The sequence below is a fragment of the Poromitra crassiceps genome (assembly GCF_964638095.1).
Source record: "Poromitra crassiceps genome assembly, chromosome: 9".
Taxonomy (NCBI): Eukaryota; Metazoa; Chordata; class Actinopteri; order Beryciformes; family Melamphaidae; genus Poromitra; species Poromitra crassiceps.
Window position 1 is genome coordinate 10,113,294 of NC_139630.1, and position 21,790 is coordinate 10,135,083.

Genomic DNA, 21,790 nt, shown 5'->3' on the forward strand with positions numbered 1-21,790 from the left:
ATACCTCAACTTAAGTCCTGTTGCCCTGCCAAAACCTAACCAGGATAGTGCCCTAAACCTAACCTGCACTATCACAAAGGCCTAAATCTAACCAGGACAGTCACTGCAGTGCCTAAACTTAACCAAGCACTGTATACTAATATAACCCCTGCCCACCCCTTAACCCACAACCTAACCAAGCCACCACAGTGCCTAAATCTAACCAAGCACTATTTAATATTATAATCCCATCCCACCCCAAATACACAACCTAACCCCTCCAACCCACGTTTAAATTTAACCCTGGCCCTAAACCTAAGAATCCCACCCATAAAGTACTTCCTACCCTGGCCTAAACCTAAATTACAGGCCTCAAACATAGGCCTTAGTCAATTAGATTGGAGGAGATAAATTGTATTAGCATGCCTCATTTTTGAAGGCCCAAATTGTGCATCAGTGTGCCCACCCTGGAGCTGGAGGGCATACGAGGAGCCATCGTCCTGGGCCGAACCAGGGACCCCCCAGCTGCAGTGATGGACCACACCTGAACTTTCTTTTAAGACTAAAAGGCCCAAAATGTGTGCTTGTGTGCCCGGCCTGATGTTGAGGAGGTGTCCCAGGGGGACCCATGGGGGCACACTAACGGGCCCTTTAGCAAAAGGGTGTTGACACATTGATCTGAATCATAAGAGTTGGGAGCATGCTTATGGCTTGCATGCCAGGATGGCAAAGGGAAATGTATTTGGTTGCTCGCCTGATGCAGGAGATAAATCACAAATTGGATGAATCTCATAGCACAGGCCAGAGCCAAACACACAGGGACATGTATGGTCATGAAAGGTGGACGGTGTGGCGGGCCATACTGCCTTGCAAACAGCACCCAAACTGGAAACAGCCATATTAGGCTTTTAGAATGGGATTTTGAACCCATTCTTTTTTGTTTCTTTTTCGCCCTAATTTGGAGCAATTTAATTTCTATTCAGATTTAATTATGAGAGGTCGAGACAGTGGGAAAGTGCATTTGCACAAACGGAAAAGTAAAAATCTAGCAAACTACTGGGAGCCTGACCACGCCCCCCAGAGCCGATGAAGCTGCTCAGAGAACAGGCAGGTCATTTGCTCTGAAAAAAACACACAGACCGCACCGCTGCCACAGCATTTTTCACTTCAAGCTCCATCAGAAGACTGCCTAAACTGCATTTGCATGATTTGTCAACTTATAGATACACCTGAGGAAGGTCTTTATCGACCGAAACGTCGTGTTAGATTAAGTTGACGTTACTACGACCTAAGTTCATTATCACGCATTGAAGAAACAACACGCGGGTCAAACAAAGAAAACAAGCTAGCTCGTCCCTCAAGGACGGGTGGCAGAAGAAACGCCCTTATCAGGGCGAAAGAAGAAGTCTGCGGCAAAGAAAAGCAGATTAAACTCCATGGTTTAATGAAGACTCAGTAGAGTAGGGCTGTGAAGATATGTACGCCTGAACCTGCCGTCCATAGCGAAAATAAACGGGGCAGAGGAGACTCAACGCTAGCGTTCCATGCAGAATAGCTAGTCGTGAAAAAGCCAACTTGGCAACATCTGTTTTAGCTTAAACTCCATATCTGAGGGCTAACAAGACACAAAACCTTAACGCAACCATCAAATCTAGACGGGCGTTCATTTTTTTGATAAAGTTAATGATCTTTTCCAAGACGTTCTGACTGCTTAAAACGCAATAGCAGTCGTCAAATTGCATCAAATAGGCTGGGCAGGCATGTCTAACGACAGAGGCAGACCTGTGATACACCTGGGGCCTGGGGTAGCTACACACCCGCCCAGAGAGCGTACTAGAAGCCCAAACATACGCCCAGCGCGTGTTATCCAAGGAAACACGCTGCATCCACTGCAGAGGCCTCCTATTGCAGACCAGACTCCCACTATGGAGCCCTGGCGAGAGCAATACAACGCCTACAAGGCGTTAGAGTATGGAAAGGACGAGTCTCAACCAGGCCTGAAATTAGAACAGGACCTGGGACAGATAGGTAGAGCACCAACAGCACCCAGGCTGGAGGCTGCATGTGATGGTATAGGCTGTTATGAAATCATATGCACACAGTGTAGACCACCCTACACAGGAGACATAGTCAAGGACGCCCCAGAGTCAGAGAATCCAGACTGGGGGGATGAGACTTATTATCCGTGGCAGCAACCACAACAAGATTCCTATGTGGATCCAGCCTATGACACTCAAAAGCACCCTAGTGCAGAGGGGGGCACTTACAAGGGCCCCTGGGAATGGCAGAAACCAGATCCCTGTCACGACCCCAACCTAGACCAGCACCAGGCACCTGATAGGCAGGACACACCTGGTAGTGTAGTGTTTAGTGGGGAAAACATGGAGGAGTTGTTCGACCCTGAATACAAGGGTAGAGTGAAAGCCATGTACAAAGTTATTAGGACGGCTCATCACTTAACAAATGTCACCCAGGACACTCCTCCGCCGGGGATTAGCAAGGTCACCAACACTTTGATAGGGTCAATCAGACCATTTGCCCCTACCAAAGAGTTGAACGACATCTTAGAGGGACATGCCAGGACATGGGAACTGGCGGCTATTAGGAGTCTACGCAGTCACTATCTGACCATGATGCAGGCCGAGATTAACACCTTGCCACACATGACATTAGACCAGTGCCGTGGACCCTATCAAACAGCCACAAAGTGGGCTAAGAAGGCCTTGGGCAGACTGCAGAACCACACCCTGCTTACAGCAGAAGCTATGATTGAGGCTAGGGTCAAAAGTGTACAAGCCAGAGTGTCAACAGTGGGAGAGGCACAGCCCCCACAAGCAGCAGCATACTGTAAGCCTGCGGCACAACTTATGCCTATTGTCAGTGATGTAACCCCGTTGGACATCCAAACTGACCGTGACACGCCCCCAGGAGGGCAGCAAACTGAGTCAGCTGACCAAACCGAATTTGACAGCTCTGTAGCACTTAGCCAGAGACTGGAAGTAGGGCCCTCACCACAGGGTAAGGCCTCTGTCAGACAAAGGGCAGAGGTCAGACATACTTGTCTAGTCAGACTCACTCAGGAGTGGCGTACACAGGACCAACTGACTAAAACTCAGAAGCCAAACAGACATAGCTCTACGCCCAACAAACACAGGGACTGGACTTTAACAACTTCCAAAAAGTGGATAGTCTTAGGTGACTCAAACTTACAAAACATCCACAAGTTCAGGTGTCCCGAACTCCAGATAGATAGTTTCCCTGGAGCACATTTTGGCCATATCCCAGCCCTCATGACCAAAACACTTGTCTACACAGAGGTCACAAAGGTCATCCTGGCCTTGGGTATAAATTACCATGCCTGGACTGACAGGCCGACTCTGTATAAACAGGTGATCCAAGCTGTCACAGCTCTACAAGAGCGCTTTCCCCGAGCAAAAATATGGGTGCCACTTGTCAATTACTCGCAGCAACTGCCATACCAATCTGCAGATATGCTAGAGTATCTTAATGACATAATAAAAGAGAGGCTGAGAGCTATACCTTTATTGCCGCTCCAGCAATTCTCAACTCAGGCAGGTCACATTCATTGGACCAAAGGCACAGCACAGAGGATGTTAGAGCATTGGCTTAGACATATTAATTAAAGGACATACATCCATATCAAAAAGCAAAACAATGCTCTCATCCTACTGCTCTACCGCTGTCACACAACACACACAATAAGAGTGTTGTAGTTACTCATAGGCCTCTAAATAGAAACTGCCAATATTAGGCTAGTAGAATGTGAGTTTACACCCATTCTCTTTTTTTGTTTCTTTGAGGGCACAAAATGACTGATGGTATACACCACAGTCATCCAATGACTGATGGCATACACCACAGTCATATTACAAATGGAACAGGGGGACCCATTTCAGTTCAACTCAGTAACAGAGCACTGTCTTATGGAGATAACACAGGGAGTAGGGACCCAGTGATGGGACGCCTTGGACAATGTGGTGGCGAGTGCACAGTGGCCTGGCAACAGGTCACAGTGGCCGAAAGGCTGCACACTTCCTCCAAACCCTAACCCGCCAGGGCCTCACATTGTGCCGGGTGGCTGGGCCCCTGTTCTCTGTCATCCAAGACACAGGTCTCTATACTTCTGACTGAACCACAGCAGTGGATTTCATTTTAAAAGCAAAACTCTTGCACCATCTAAATCCAAACAAGACCCTCTTTACATACAGGTCACACACATGACCTTACAATTTGATGCCAATTTGCTAGATGCATAACAGAAGCCAAGTTGGGCCTTTGCAGAAAGCCATGTCTGGCATGCACCAAAAAGCCATGCTCGGCCTCCACTTATCCACTAGATGGAACCCTCACCTCTCCTACGACCTAAGTTCATTTTTTTGTCCCCTTCACCATACCTCAACTTAAGTCCTGTTGCCCTGCCAAAACCTAACCAGGATAGTGCCCTAAACCTAACCTGCACTATCACAAAGGCCTAAATCTAACCAGGACAGTCACTGCAGTGCCTAAACTTAACCAAGCACTGTATACTAATATAACCCCTGCCCACCCCTTAACCCACAACCTAACCAAGCCACCACAGTGCCTAAATCTAACCAAGCACTATTTAATATTATAATCCCATCCCACCCCAAATACACAACCTAACCCCTCCAACCCACGTTTAAATTTAACCCTGGCCCTAAACCTAAGAATCCCACCCATAAAGTACTTCCTACCCTGGCCTAAACCTAAATTACAGGCCTCAAACATAGGCCTTAGTCAATTAGATTGGAGGAGATAAATTGTATTAGCATGCCTCATTTTTGAAGGCCCAAATTGTGCATCAGTGTGCCCACCCTGGAGCTGGAGGGCATACGAGGAGCCATCGTCCTGGGCCGAACCAGGGACCCCCCAGCTGCAGTGATGGACCACACCTGAACTTTCTTTTAAGACTAAAAGGCCCAAAATGTGTGCTTGTGTGCCCGGCCTGATGTTGAGGAGGTGTCCCAGGGGGACCCATGGGGGCACACTTACGGGCCCTTTAGCAAAAGGGTGTTGACACATTGATCTGAATCATAAGAGTTGGGAGCATGCTTATGGCTTGCATGCCAGGATGGCAAAGGGAAATGTATTTGGTTGCTCGCCTGATGCAGGAGATAAATCACAAATTGGATGAATCTCATAGCACAGGCCAGAGCCAAACACACAGGGACATGTATGGTCATGAAAGGTGGACGGTGTGGCGGGCCATACTGCCTTGCAAACAGCACCCAAACTGGAAACAGCCATATTAGGCTTTTAGAATGGGATTTTGAACCCATTCTTTTTTGTTTCTTTTTCGCCCTAATTTGGAGCAATTTAATTTCTATTCAGATTTAATTATGAGAGGTCGAGAGAGTGGGAAAGTGCATTTGCACAAACGGAAAAGTAAAAATCTAGCAAACTACTGGGAGCCTGACCACGCCCCCCAGAGCCGATGAAGCTGCTCAGAGAACAGGCAGGTCATTTGCTCTGAAAAAACCACACAGACCGCACCGCTGCCACAGCATTTTTCACTTCAAGCTCCATCAGAAGACTGCCTAAACTGCATTTGCATGATTTGTCAACTTATAGATACACCTGAGGAAGGTCTTTATCGACCGAAACGTCGTGTTAGATTAAGTTGACGTTACTACGACCTAAGTTCATTATCACGCGTTGAAGAAACAACACGCGGGTCAAACAAAGAAAACAAGCTAGCTCGTCCCTCAAGGACGGGTGGCAGAAGAAACGCCCTTATCAGGGCGAAAGAAGAAGACTGCGGCAAAGAAAAGCAGATTAAACTCCATGGTTTAATGAAGACTCAGTAGAGTAGGGCTGTGAAGACATGTACGCCTGAACCTGCCGTCCATAGCGAAAATAAACGGGGCAGAGGAGACTCAACGCTAGCGTTCCATGCAGAATAGCTAGTCGTGAAAAAGCCAACTTGGCAACATCTGTTTTAGCTTAAACTCCATATCTGAGGGCTAACAAGACACAAAACCTTAACGCAACCATCAAATCTAGACGGGCGTTCATTTTTTTGATAAAGTTAATGATCTTTTCCAAGACGTTCTGACTGCTTAAAACGCAATAGCAGTCGTCAAATTGCATCAAATAGGCTGGGCAGGCATGTCTAACGACAGAGGCAGACCTGTGATACACCTGGGGCCTGGGGTAGCTACACACCCGCCCAGAGAGCGTACTAGAAGCCCAAACATACGCCCAGCGCGTGTTATCCAAGGAAACACGCTGCATCCACTGCAGAGGCCTCCTATTGCAGACCAGACTCCCACTATGGAGCCCTGGCGAGAGCAATACAACGCCTACAAGGCGTTAGAGTATGGAAAGGACGAGTCTCAACCAGGCCTGAAATTAGAACAGGACCTGGGACAGATAGGTAGAGCACCAACAGCACCCAGGCTGGAGGCTGCATGTGATGGTATAGGCTGTTATGAAATCATATGCACACAGTGTAGACCACCCTACACAGGAGACATAGTCAAGGACGCCCCAGAGTCAGAGAATCCAGACTGGGGGGATGAGACTTATTATCCGTGGCAGCAACCACAACAAGATTCCTATGTGGATCCAGCCTATGACACTCAAAAGCACCCTAGTGCAGAGGGGGGCACTTACAAGGGCCCCTGGGAATGGCAGAAACCAGATCCCTGTCACGACCCCAACCTAGACCAGCACCAGGCACCTGATAGGCAGGACACACCTGGTAGTGTAGTGTTTAGTGGGGAAAACATGGAGGAGTTGTTCGACCCTGAATACAAGGGTAGAGTGAAAGCCATGTACAAAGTTATTAGGACGGCTCATCACTTAACAAATGTCACCCAGGACACTCCTCCGCCGGGGATTAGCAAGGTCACCAACACTTTGATAGGGTCAATCAGACCATTTGCCCCTACCAAAGAGTTGAACGACATCTTAGAGGGACATGCCAGGACATGGGAACTGGCGGCTATTAGGAGTCTACGCAGTCACTATCTGACCATGATGCAGGCCGAGATTAACACCTTGCCACACATGACATTAGACCAGTGCCGTGGACCCTATCAAACAGCCACAAAGTGGGCTAAGAAGGCCTTGGGCAGACTGCAGAACCACACCCTGCTTACAGCAGAAGCTATGATTGAGGCTAGGGTCAAAAGTGTACAAGCCAGAGTGTCAACAGTGGGAGAGGCACAGCCCCCACAAGCAGCAGCATACTGTAAGCCTGCGGCACAACTTATGCCTATTGTCAGTGATGTAACCCCGTTGGACATCCAAACTGACCGTGACACGCCCCCAGGAGGGCAGCAAACTGAGTCAGCTGACCAAACCGAATTTGACAGCTCTGTAGCACTTAGCCAGAGACTGGAAGTAGGGCCCTCACCACAGGGTAAGGCCTCTGTCAGACAAAGGGCAGAGGTCAGACATACTTGTCTAGTCAGACTCACTCAGGAGTGGCGTACACAGGACCAACTGACTAAAACTCAGAAGCCAAACAGACATAGCTCTACGCCCAACAAACACAGGGACTGGACTTTAACAACTTCCAAAAAGTGGATAGTCTTAGGTGACTCAAACTTACAAAACATCCACAAGTTCAGGTGTCCCGAACTCCAGATAGATAGTTTCCCTGGAGCACATTTTGGCCATATCCCAGCCCTCATGACCAAAACACTTGTCTACACAGAGGTCACAAAGGTCATCCTGGCCTTGGGTATAAATTACCATGCCTGGACTGACAGGCCGACTCTGTATAAACAGGTGATCCAAGCTGTCACAGCTCTACAAGAGCGCTTTCCCCGAGCAAAAATATGGGTGCCACTTGTCAATTACTCGCAGCAACTGCCATACCAATCTGCAGATATGCTAGAGTATCTTAATGACATAATAAAAGAGAGGCTGAGAGCTATACCTTTATTGCCGCTCCAGCAATTCTCAACTCAGGCAGGTCACATTCATTGGACCAAAGGCACAGCACAGAGGATGTTAGAGCATTGGCTTAGACATATTAATTAAAGGACATACATCCATATCAAAAAGCAAAACAATGCTCTCATCCTACTGCTCTACCGCTGTCACACAACACACACAATAAGAGTGTTGTAGTTACTCATAGGCCTCTAAATAGAAACTGCCAATATTAGGCTAGTAGAATGTGAGTTTACACCCATTCTCTTTTTTTGTTTCTTTGAGGGCACAAAATGACTGATGGTATACACCACAGTCATCCAATGACTGATGGCATACACCACAGTCATATTACAAATGGAACAGGGGGACCCATTTCAGTTCAACTCAGTAACAGAGCACTGTCTTATGGAGATAACACAGGGAGTAGGGACCCAGTGATGGGACGCCTTGGACAATGTGGTGGCGAGTGCACAGTGGCCTGGCAACAGGTCACAGTGGCCGAAAGGCTGCACACTTCCTCCAAACCCTAACCCGCCAGGGCCTCACATTGTGCCGGGTGGCTGGGCCCCTGTTCTCTGTCATCCAAGACACAGGTCTCTATACTTCTGACTGAACCACAGCAGTGGATTTCATTTTAAAAGCAAAACTCTTGCACCATCTAAATCCAAACAAGACCCTCTTTACATACAGGTCACACACATGACCTTACAATTTGATGCCAATTTGCTAGATGCATAACAGAAGCCAAGTTGGGCCTTTGCAGAAAGCCATGTCTGGCATGCACCAAAAAGCCATGCTCGGCCTCCACTTATCCACTAGATGGAACCCTCACCTCTCCTACGACCTAAGTTCATTTTTTTGTCCCCTTCACCATACCTCAACTTAAGTCCTGTTGCCCTGCCAAAACCTAACCAGGATAGTGCCCTAAACCTAACCTGCACTATCACAAAGGCCTAAATCTAACCAGGACAGTCACTGCAGTGCCTAAACTTAACCAAGCACTGTATACTAATATAACCCCTGCCCACCCCTTAACCCACAACCTAACCAAGCCACCACAGTGCCTAAATCTAACCAAGCACTATTTAATATTATAATCCCATCCCACCCCAAATACACAACCTAACCCCTCCAACCCACGTTTAAATTTAACCCTGGCCCTAAACCTAAGAATCCCACCCATAAAGTACTTCCTACCCTGGCCTAAACCTAAATTACAGGCCTCAAACATAGGCCTTAGTCAATTAGATTGGAGGAGATAAATTGTATTAGCATGCCTCATTTTTGAAGGCCCAAATTGTGCATCAGTGTGCCCACCCTGGAGCTGGAGGGCATACGAGGAGCCATCGTCCTGGGCCGAACCAGGGACCCCCCAGCTGCAGTGATGGACCACACCTGAACTTTCTTTTAAGACTAAAAGGCCCAAAATGTGTGCTTGTGTGCCCGGCCTGATGTTGAGGAGGTGTCCCAGGGGGACCCATGGGGGCACACTTACGGGCCCTTTAGCAAAAGGGTGTTGACACATTGATCTGAATCATAAGAGTTGGGAGCATGCTTATGGCTTGCATGCCAGGATGGCAAAGGGAAATGTATTTGGTTGCTCGCCTGATGCAGGAGATAAATCACAAATTGGATGAATCTCATAGCACAGGCCAGAGCCAAACACACAGGGACATGTATGGTCATGAAAGGTGGACGGTGTGGCGGGCCATACTGCCTTGCAAACAGCACCCAAACTGGAAACAGCCATATTAGGCTTTTAGAATGGGATTTTGAACCCATTCTTTTTTGTTTCTTTTTCGCCCTAATTTGGAGCAATTTAATTTCTATTCAGATTTAATTATGAGAGGTCGAGAGAGTGGGAAAGTGCATTTGCACAAACGGAAAAGTAAAAATCTAGCAAACTACTGGGAGCCTGACCACGCCCCCCAGAGCCGATGAAGCTGCTCAGAGAACAGGCAGGTCATTTGCTCTGAAAAAACCACACAGACCGCACCGCTGCCACAGCATTTTTCACTTCAAGCTCCATCAGAAGACTGCCTAAACTGCATTTGCATGATTTGTCAACTTATAGATACACCTGAGGAAGGTCTTTATCGACCGAAACGTCGTGTTAGATTAAGTTGACGTTACTACGACCTAAGTTCATTATCACGCGTTGAAGAAACAACACGCGGGTCAAACAAAGAAAACAAGCTAGCTCGTCCCTCAAGGACGGGTGGCAGAAGAAACGCCCTTATCAGGGCGAAAGAAGAAGACTGCGGCAAAGAAAAGCAGATTAAACTCCATGGTTTAATGAAGACTCAGTAGAGTAGGGCTGTGAAGACATGTACGCCTGAACCTGCCGTCCATAGCGAAAATAAACGGGGCAGAGGAGACTCAACGCTAGCGTTCCATGCAGAATAGCTAGTCGTGAAAAAGCCAACTTGGCAACATCTGTTTTAGCTTAAACTCCATATCTGAGGGCTAACAAGACACAAAACCTTAACGCAACCATCAAATCTAGACGGGCGTTCATTTTTTTGATAAAGTTAACGATCTTTTCCAAGACGTTCTGACTGCTTAAAACGCAATAGCAGTCGTCAAATTGCATCAAATAGGCTGGGCAGGCATGTCTAACGACAGAGGCAGACCTGTGATACACCTGGGGCCTGGGGTAGCTACACACCCGCCCAGAGAGCGTACTAGAAGCCCAAACATACGCCCAGTGCGTGTTATCCAAGGAAACACGCTGCATCCACTGCAGAGGCCTCCTATCGCAGACCAGACTCCCACTATGGAGCCCTGGCGAGAGCAATACAACGCCTACAAGGCGTTAGAGTATGGAAAGGACGAGTCTCAACCAGGCCTGAAATTAGAACAGGACCTGGGACAGATAGGTAGAGCACCAACAGCACCCAGGCTGGAGGCTGCATGTGATGGTATAGGCTGTTATGCAATCATATGCACACAGTGTAGACCACCCTACACAGGAGACATAGTCAAGGACGCCCCAGAGTCAGAGAATCCAGACTGGGGGGATGAGACTTATTATCCGTGGCAGCAACCACAACAAGATTCCTATGTGGATCCAGCCTATGACACTCAAAAGCACCCTAGTGCAGAGGGGGGTACTTACAAGGGCCCCTGGGAATGGCAGAAACCAGATCCCTGTCACGACCCCAACCTAGACCAGCACCAGGCACCTGATAGGCAGGACACACCTGGTAGTGTAGTGTTTAGTGGGGAAAACATGGAGGAGTTGTTCGACCCTGAATACAAGGGTAGAGTGAAAGCCATGTACAAAGTTATTAGGACGGCTCATCACTTAACAAATGTCACTCAGGACACTCCTCCGCCGGGGATTAGCAAGGTCACCAACACTTTGATAGGGTCAATCAGACCATTTGCCCCTACCAAAGAGTTGAACGACATCTTAGAGGGACATGCCAGGACATGGGAACTGGCGGCTATTAGGAGTCTACGCAGTCACTATCTGACCATGATGCAGGCCGAGATTAACACCTTGCCACACATGACATTAGACCAGTGCCGTGGACCCTATCAAACAGCCACAAAGTGGGCTAAGAAGGCCTTGGGCAGACTGCAGAACCACACCCTGCTTACAGCAGAAGCTATGATTGAGGCTAGGGTCAAAAGTGTACAAGCCAGAGTGTCAACAGTGGGAGAGGCACAGCCCCCACAAGCAGCAGCATACTGTAAGCCTGCGGCACAACTTATGCCTATTGTCAGTGATGTAACCCCGTTGGACATCCAAACTGACCGTGACACGCCCCCAGGAGGGCAGCAAACTGAGTCAGCTGACCAAACCGAATTTGACAGCTCTGTAGCACTTAGCCAGAGACTGGAAGTAGGGCCCTCACCACAGGGTAAGGCCTCTGTCAGACAAAGGGCAGAGGTCAGACATACTTGTCTAGTCAGACTCACTCAGGAGTGGCGTACACAGGACCAACTGACTAAAACTCAGAAGCCAAACAGACATAGCTCTACGCCCAACAAACACAGGGACTGGACTTTAACAACTTCCAAAAAGTGGATAGTCTTAGGTGACTCAAACTTACAAAACATCCACAAGTTCAGGTGCCCCGAACTCCAGATAGATAGTTTCCCTGGAGCACATTTTGGCCATATCCCAGCCCTCATGACCAAAACACTTGTCTACACAGAGGTCACAAAGGTCATCCTGGCCTTGGGTATAAATTACCATGCCTGGACTGACAGGCCGACTCTGTATAAACAGGTGATCCAAGCTGTCACAGCTCTACAAGAGCGCTTTCCCCGAGCAAAAATATGGGTGCCACTTGTCAATTACTCGCAGCAACTGCCATACCAATCTGCAGATATGCTAGAGTATCTTAATGACATAATACAAGAGAGGCTGAGAGCTATACCTTTATTGCCGCTCCAGCAATTCTCAACTCAGGCAGGTCACATTCATTGGACCAAAGGCACAGCACAGAGGATGTTAGAGCATTGGCTTAGACATATTAATTAAAGGACATACATCCATATCAAAAAGCAAAACAATGCTCTCATCCTACTGCTCTACCGCTGTCACACAACACACACAATAAGAGTGTTGTAGTTACTCATAGGCCTCTAAATAGAAACTGCCAATATTAGGCTAGTAGAATGTAAACTGCCCAGATTAGGCTAGTAGAATGTGAGTTTACACCCATTCTCTTTTTTTGTTTCTTTGAGGGCACAAAATGACTGATGGTATACACCACAGTCATCCAATGACTGATGGCATACACCACAGTCATATTACAAATGGAACAGGGGGACCCATTTCAGTTCAACTCAGTAACAGAGCACTGTCTTATGGAGATAACACAGGGAGTAGGGACCCAGTGATGGGACGCCTTGGACAATGTGGTGGCGAGTGCACAGTGGCCTGGCAACAGGTCACAGTGGCCGAAAGGCTGCACACTTCCTCCAAACCCTTACCCTTAACCTAACCCTTACCCTTAACCTACCCCTAACCCTTATCCTTACCCTTAACCTAACCCTTACCCTTACCCTTAACCTACCCTAACCCTTATCCTTACCCTTAACCTAACCCTTACCCTTAACCTACCCCTAACCCTTATCCTTACCCTTAACCTAACCCTTACCCTTAACCTACCCCTAACCCTTATCCTTACCCTAACCCTTACCCTTAACCTAACCCTTACCCTTAACCTACCCCTAACCCTTATCCTTACCCTTACCCTTAACCTAACCCTTACCATTAACCTAGCCCTAAGTTGTTTTATTTGCCTAAATATAAAGTTATTAATAACGGCCATTGAAACCTACTAGCAGGTTTGAAGCAAAGTACCAATGGCACAAGGTAGCACTCACAAAACTTCAGGACAAAGGAGCTCTCAATTTCACCAATTTATCTGGCCATGTCACAAATAATGCCAACGTTTCGGCCTTTTGGCATTCTTCAGGGCATGGAGGAAGCTTCCTCCATGCCCTGAAGAAGGCCGAGAGGCCGAAACAGCTCTACTGAGCTGGTACTTTGCTTCAAACTTGATGTTGGTTTAGCACCACCAAAAACCACTGGGAAGGCGCATCCTTTCAAGATCCAAACTACTAGCAGGTTTATCAGCGATAGGAATGGGGCTGATGACGAACCTACTGAATCTATGGGTGACAACAGTCCGATCAGGTAAATGAAAAGAGAATTATAGTTTTTTCACAAGTTGATTATGATTAATAATATTAATATTTCTGTTTAATTAAAAACAACAAATGTGATGAAATGGGATTTTGCTTCTCCTATGTTCTGTCCTCTCCTCTCTTCTCTCTCGTCTTCTCTTGAGCTGTTGAATGCTGCTCGCTGAAAGAGAAGCTCAGTAGACTCTGGTGCTGAGAAATGATGAAACAGCACCACCTGCTGGTCCCAGAGACACAGTAGAGAGCTGAGATCCGAGTACATCATCTGTAGCATTTGTGACATCCGAGAACCAATAATGGATTGAGATCAAATCACACAACCAGTTGTTAAACTAATTTTTGCAGTAACTAGTAATCTAACTACTTTGTCAAATTTAGTAACTCATTTACAATGACTGAAATTTAAATGGGCTAGTTACTAGTTACTTTAGGATGTGAAAATAATGGATCACTTCAGAGGGAGAGATACGGCCTTCCTGTCCGGCAGTAATGCTCTGCAGCTGCAGCCAGACCTATAGGCTATAAGCCTCCCCAATAAGTGAATGTTCAAGTATTCCATGCAGATACAATGACTATTAATGATTTATTATGCAGTAATCTGTAAAGTAATTAAATTACCTTTTGAGACTAGTAACTAATTACTCATTTTCAGTAACTTTCCCAACACTGCACATAACTAACTGGAGCTGTGCTTCTCTAAATCAAACTGAATGATAGACAGTGGACTTGTGTTGTGATGTTGTGTTGGAGACATCATGAAGGAAATTATCCCAGCTTAGTAGATTTTGATTTCTTAGGCAATGACAGTGATGATGGGTGTTTGGCTTCCTGTCAAGCACTTTAGGAGCCTGGTGGTATACCGATTGTAAAGGTTTGAGTGCTGTACAGGAGGCCTGAGCCCAGCTAGTCAAGCAGTAAGACAGATGTCCGGGACTTCCGCGTCCGGGGGGGCTGGCACAGTCACACTGCAGAAATGCATTCACATAATCAATATTGCCTGTCTTTCAAGCTACAACTAACAGAGTATCAACATTTCCCCCCAAGTCTATACTTATAATAACAAAGCTAGGAAGTGACAACTACATCTGACTGACATACAGTTATCCTCCCAAACTCCACTAAGAAAGTTGGAAAGCACTCGTGGCTGAGTGGTTAAAGCCGCCTGCTTTGCAATCTGAAGTTCAGTGGTTCGAATCCACCACTGGCTTTTAGCAATCTCTGTCCCAGGCCAGAGCTTCTTTACAGGTCCGGTACCATGTAACTACATATGAACTACAGTTAAATAGACTCACTCCACTTTACAGGTCCGGTACCATGTAACTACATATGAACTACTGTTGAATAGACTCACTCCACTTTACAGGTCCGGTACCATGTAATTACATATGAACTACAGTTGAATAGACTCACTCCACTTTACAGGTCCAGTACCATGTAACTACATATGAACTACAGTTGAATAGACTCACTCCAATTTACAGCTCCGGTACCATGTAACTACATACTACAGTTGAATATACTCACTCCACTTTACAGGTCCATTACAATGCAACTACATATGAACTACAGTTGAATAGACTCACTCCACTTTACAGGTCTGTTACCATGTAACTACATATGGACATCATTTATAACTATTGGTAATTACTGTGTAATTACATTTGGTGTTCATATGTAATTACAAATAGTTCATATGTAACTAGGGTACCTGTAAAATAAAGGGTTACCATGTTATCTTCACCATAGTGTTTACCCTGCCGTCACTGCTGACAGCCAGGTAACCATAGTGTTTACCCTAAGCCAGGCCACGCCACAGTTTCATAAAAAAAAAAAAAAAAAAAAAAAAAATTGGGTAGGGGACAAAGATCTATGACTGGCCCGGGAGAAGCTTTTTTATTTCGTTTTTCCTTGTTTGTTACATTACAGTGTTTGATTTGCATCATAATAATAATAATAAGTTCAGTGTTTATGCCTGTGTTGCTGTCTGTTGTAGTGTAAAACGACTAAAGGGAGTATAATAACAGTATAATCCTAATGTTAATTTAAAATTAAATATTCTTCTAAATATGGATAAAAGTCCAAAAAACATCAAATTTTCTTCGGCAGCGTCGAGATTCCATTCCTTACAGCACCCCCTATTTAATAATAGTTCCAGCACGGCTGCGAAACTGTGGTGGCGGGTTGTGTCAAGTATACATATAATGGCTCGGGGTCCGGCCCCCGGCCCCTTAGGTTTCTGACAATGTGGCCCCCTGAACAATTTAGTTGAATAGCCCTGCCCTAAGCCATGACAGCCAGCCAGGTAACCATAGTGTTTACCCTAAGCCATGACAGCCAGCCAGGTAACCATAGTGTTTACCCTAAGCCATGACAGCCAGCCAGGTAACCATAGTGTTTACCCTAAGCCATGACAGCCAGCCAGGTAACCATAGTGTTTACCCTAAGCCATGACAGTCAGCCAGGTAACCATAGTGAACTTGCAATCATGTCGGTGGGGGGACATTTTATTGTCCCTCCATTTCAAAACTCATTCCGGTGAGCCTGCAGAAGGCTTTGCTAGATGAGGAACAAGCACTGTTAAATGATTTCCTCATTCCTCACAACAACTACGTCAGCGGATATGTGCGCGGCCTAAGGCAACGGCCAATCACAGCTCTTGTGCTGGTCACGTCACGTCCGCGTTGACGCCGGCTATTCACATTTTCGGGGAGCTGCACGCCCCCTCCGCCGAGCTGCACCGATAGGACGGCCAGCTGCGGCGACCCCTCGGCGCAGTCGGGCGGCGGCACTTGTGATTTCACGTAAGCATAAAACCAGTTTAGGGTTGACTAACCTAATCTCTGTCTACCATGAACATTAAAACGTTGTCGTAGGCTACCAGAAAATTTTCATGGGACCAATTAGTGCAGACTCTATTTTTCTATTTTTTTTACTTCCTCGTCCAGCACCGAGAATTTATCATTTTTTATGTGCATAGCTACTTTTGTCTACTTTCTTGTAGGCTATTACCTGGACTGGTGAACATTCCCACCTCACACAACATGACTAAACACGAGCAATGCCAAGCAAGCATCTAAAAGCTGGTTTTGAATTTTGGAACTGAAATACCGGTAGCCTATCTCAGCTTTCAAAAGGTCCCTCAATGAATTTCCCTAAACATACTTTCAAACAAGGAAATATAATTCTAACTATAATCCTCTTCTTTTGACGGCATATTGCCCATCCCAAATCCCTGGGCCTTTCTAGTGTTCAGATGATTTTTGAATTCACTGAAAACTTCCACATACTGAAAATCCCCCAGGCTATTTAAGTTCAAGTGTTTGTTGATGAGGCAAACTTACCAGACAGGTGTCTGTTTCCATAGCATCACAACCCCAACCGCAACCCCTGATCTTCACACTATACTATCATCACACGATCATCACAGGAAAGCACCGTTCAGTTTCCCCCACTCTGCATTCGATCTTATCGTTTTTCTATTTAATCTTGTAGTTAGTGTGGGGGGGGGGGGGGTAACATATTTTCCATTTTCTTGATGACTGGGCTGAGGTATAATTTGGACAGAGAAAATATGCAGCATATCAGTTGGTGTTGATGACACACTCTGCACCCCCTACTTAAAAACAGTTCCACCCAGGTGGTGGTGACTGGTCAGCCATTCATTTTTCCATAGACCATTCCATTTATTGGGGGTGTTAATCTGGCCTTGGGAAATGCTGGTTTAAGGAGATCCATACATCTTCTACAATGTTACAAATTCTTAAATATACTTTTTAACGTTCATTTTCATGTTCTTATTTCCGCAGCTCCAATCATGGTGACCCAGTAGTCCTGAATAGAGGACCTTTGCAGACATGCAGTTTTCAGTGGCACACTTTGATATGTGTCACTGAAGCTCTTAAGAATTGTTAGTTCTGTGTGGCTGCTATTTAACACATTCAGTGCCACAGCGCTTCAGTAAAATTGTCTGGAGCCTGTGCCAGATTCACTTCCATTCAGTTGAAAACAGCTATAGAATTTTTTCTATTATGGCTATATTAACGGGGCTGGACTTTAATGAAAGATTGAACACTCCTGCTTCTTCCAAAGAAGAAATTTTGTTTCTAGACAGTTCCATTATGAAATTACAGCCTCTCAAAAAAGTGCACTTTCAATGGTTTTCTGTCGTTTTTTTTTACTTTCCAAGTTATAGGCCCTTTTATGAATACCTTTTGCACTCTAATTTCGACCACATTCACTGACTCTGGCTGGTGTTTTCTGATGTGGTGGCGTGTGGTGTGGTTTCTGTGAAGCCTGTGTGACACACACACCTCTCCCCCCCCCCCCCCCCCCTCCCTCCCCCCTCTCCCCTCTCCACCTCTGAGCTGCGGGCTCCTCCCACACGCACAGTTTGTTTTCTCGTTTTTGCCCCGGACAGATCCCAGCGCGCATCATTTCCTTGATGGGCAAACGCGACTGAACGAAAAGGCATGGCCGTTCGGCTTCGGATGCTGCCTTTCTAGGAAATCGTGTGGAGATAGATAGAAGCATAAGAGCTCAGTTGTGAGCGCGGATGCAGCCGAGCCCACTCTCCGCTGTAGGCAGAGCAATATATACGGCGCTGGCAGAAAGCATGCATCGGTTTCCACTTTCTCCGCTGTCTCCTGTACAAAGTAAAGGATCTGAGGTGGGTGGAGCAGCTCCTGTGACGATGTTTAAGGTGGCGCCGTGTGATCCCTTGAAGGGATTCATGCTCACTGGCTAGGTACGACCTTAAACAGCAGAATTATGGAATAATATGAATTATGATTTTAGGACGTCCACAGACGTCCTTGGCACTCCTCGTTACTTTTTTTTAGGACGTCCACAGACGTCCTTGGCACTGAATGTGTTAAGAACCATCTTAGTTTAGTTTATTTTTTTCAGTGATGTACTGTAGTGTTCGTAAACAGCTCTGGGAATGTCTGGAAAATGAATTAAAACCTACGACAAGAATGCAAAGTCTCTGTGAAATTGTGTTCGGCCACAGCTATGCTATTTGATGTGTGATGGCGCTGAATCTTTCAGGAAGTGTAAAGAGCACACTTGCGGCTGACCTAACAGAGCAGGATCTTTTAATTAGGTAATAGAGTACCGCAGGGATGACGTATTTTTGTAGTTGTAGTTTTGTAGTTGTCCCGGACATGTTGGATCTTCAGGGGGAAAGTGAATGGGGTTTTAGAATGGGAATTTGGCTTAAATGCATAAAATAAGGTCTGTGGTTAACACAAGTTTATGGGAGTGGTCATTTGTGTTCAGCAGGATAATCTTCACAAACATGAATCACTGACAAATCTAGAGTCTCACCTTTTTGAAGCGGTAACTCCATCCACCCTTGCATGGTGGGGCAGTGGTAGCGCTGTTGCCTCACAGCAAGGTCCTGGATTCGATTCCCGCCTGGGACGCTGGGGGTATATCTCCCCATGCCTTTGTTACTGGTACCTAGGTGGCCTATCTCATGAAAAGGGCCTTTCTGTGTGGAGTTCCCACACTGTTGTGTCCTAAAGTCCTTCTTGCCAAATATTGGAACCTTTTGTTGTGGAATACGGCCGTTGTAAAACATGTTTGTATGTAACTAGTTTGAAGATAAAGTGATACAAAAAAAGTATGAAACAAAGTATTTATTATGCACCCCCCCACCCCCTCCCCAAAAAGCAAAACGTGTGTTTCTTTCTAGTTTCTCATCTATTCTAGGGTCCTCTGTTCCTTACTGATAACGCAAGCTTTCTATTATTATGCTTTGGGCGTATTAATGCAACTACAGTATTGAGCTTCTCTCTAATGGGAAATGCCATTGCCTTAGCCTTGACTTGACCACCACCTGCTGGTCAAGAACAGTTAATGCAGGGCAGGGGTTCAAAGGTCTGGAGCCAGGCTAGGCTTTTACTATACCACTATCATATTTGTCAGTCAAAACCTTTATTGTAATGGTCTCACTCACAATAATATCCACTTGTCTCTTCTCTGGTGCTATTCTTATGTCTTTGATGTCTGATTTTCTGAGGAGAAAGACCATCATCATCTTTTCCACTCATTTGATAAGATTTGTTTTTATAATAATGGACTGTTAATAAAATATATCATTAAAACATTGACTGTAAATTGTCTCAATATTGCTTATAATATGATTAGCAATAGGAAATTGATACATTTTGGAGTTAACTCTTATTTTGGCCTGTACATTTTGTTATCCACCACATTAACTCTGACGGATTGATATCTGTCTGGACGTCTGTGGCATGGATGTGGGGCAAACATTATAAATCCATGCTATAAACTCAAAGGATTATAAAGCAACGTTATAGCATCGCTCCATATTCCTCAAATGATTCAACCAACATGTTATGATTAAATCAACATGTTATAGCATACATATTTCATCACATTGAATAAAGGTGGATTTGCTATTTGGTAGACTTCTTACAAGTGACTATTTCAGGGAAGTAACCAGATCCTTTAAAAAAATACATTGATATAAGGTCTTCCTTTCATAAAATTGATTTATTAGACACACAAAAAACAACAAAATGATTAGAAACACAAATATTTACAGAATAGTTCCAAGACAGACAAGAAAAGAGCAAAGTTTTTGGTAAAAACATCTATTTAACAAGAGAAATTAGGATGGGTGGGCCTGAGCATGTCATTCTGCAAAGGAGTGTGGGAGAGGCCTGAGCATGTCATCCTGCAAACGAGTGTGGGAGGGGCCTGAGCATGTCATTCTGTAAAGGAGTGTGGGAGGGGCCTGAGCATGTCATTCTGCAAAGGAGTGTGGGAGGGGCCTGAGCATGTCATTCTGCAAAGGAGTGTGGGAGGGGCCTGAGCATGTCATCCTGCAAAGGAGTGTGGGAGGGGCCTGAGCATGTCATTCTGCAAAGGAGTGTGGGAGGGGCCTGAGCATGTCATTCTGCAAAGGAGTGTGGGAGGGGCCTGAGCATGTCATTCTGCAAAGGAGTGTGGGAGGGGCCTGAGCATGTCATCCTGCAAACGAGTGTGGGAGAGGCCTGAGCATGTCATCCTGCAAACGAGTGTGGGAGGGGCCTGAGCATGTCATTCTGTAAAGGAGTGTGGGAGGGGCCTGAGCATGTCATTCTGCAAAGGAGTGTGGGAGGGGCCTGAGCATGTCATTCTGTAAAGGAGTGTGGGAGGGGCCTGAGCATGTCATTCTGCAAAGGAGTGTGGGAGGGGCCTGAGCATGTCATTCTGCAAAGGAGCGTGGGAGGGGCCTGAGCATGTCATTCTGTAAAGGAGCGTGGGAGGGGCCTGATCATGTCATTCTGTAAAGGAGTGTGGGAGGGGCCTGAGCATGTCATTCTGCAAAGGAGTGTGGGAGGGGCCTGAGCATGTCATTCTGTAAAGGAGTGTGGGAGGGGCCTGAGCATGTCATTCTGCAAAGGAGTGTGGGAGGGGCCTGAGCATGTCATTCTGTAAAAGAGTGTGGGAGGGGCCTGAGCATGTCATTCTGCAAAGGAGTGTGGGAGGGGCCTGAGCATGTCATTCTGTAAAGGAGTGTGGGAGGGGCCTGAGCATGTCATTCTGTAAAGGAGTGTGGGAGGGGCCTGAGCATGTCATTCTGCAAAGGAGTGTGGGAGGGGCCTGAGCATGTCATTCTGTAAAGGAGTGTGGGAGGGGCCTGAGCATGTCATTCTGCAAAGGAGTGTGGGAGGGGCCTGAGCATGTCATTCTGCAAAGGAGTGTGGGAGGAGCCTGTCATTCTGCAAAGGAGTGTGGGAGGGGCCTGAGCATGTCATTCTGCAAAGGAGTGTGGGAGGGGCCTGAGCATGTCATTCTGCAAAGGAGTGTGGGAGGGGCCTGAGCATGTCATTCTGCAAAGGAGTGTGGGAGGGGCCTGAGCATGTCATTCTGCAAAGGAGTGTGGAAGGGGCCTGAGCAGGTCATTCTGCAAAGGAGTGTGGGAGGGGCCTGAGCAGGTCATTCTGCAAAGGAGTGTGGGAGGGGCCTGAGCATGTCATTCTGCAAAGGAGTGTGGGAGGGGCCTGAGCAGGTCATTCTGCAAAGGAGTGTGGGAGGGGCCTGAGCATGTCATTCTGCAAAGGAGTGTGGGAGGGGCCTGAGCAGGTCATTCTGCAAAGGAGTGTGGGAGGGGCCTGAGCATGTCATTCTGCAAAGGAGTGTGGGAGAGGCCTGAGCATGTCATTCTGCAAAGGAGTGTGGGAGGGGCCTGAGCAGGTCATTC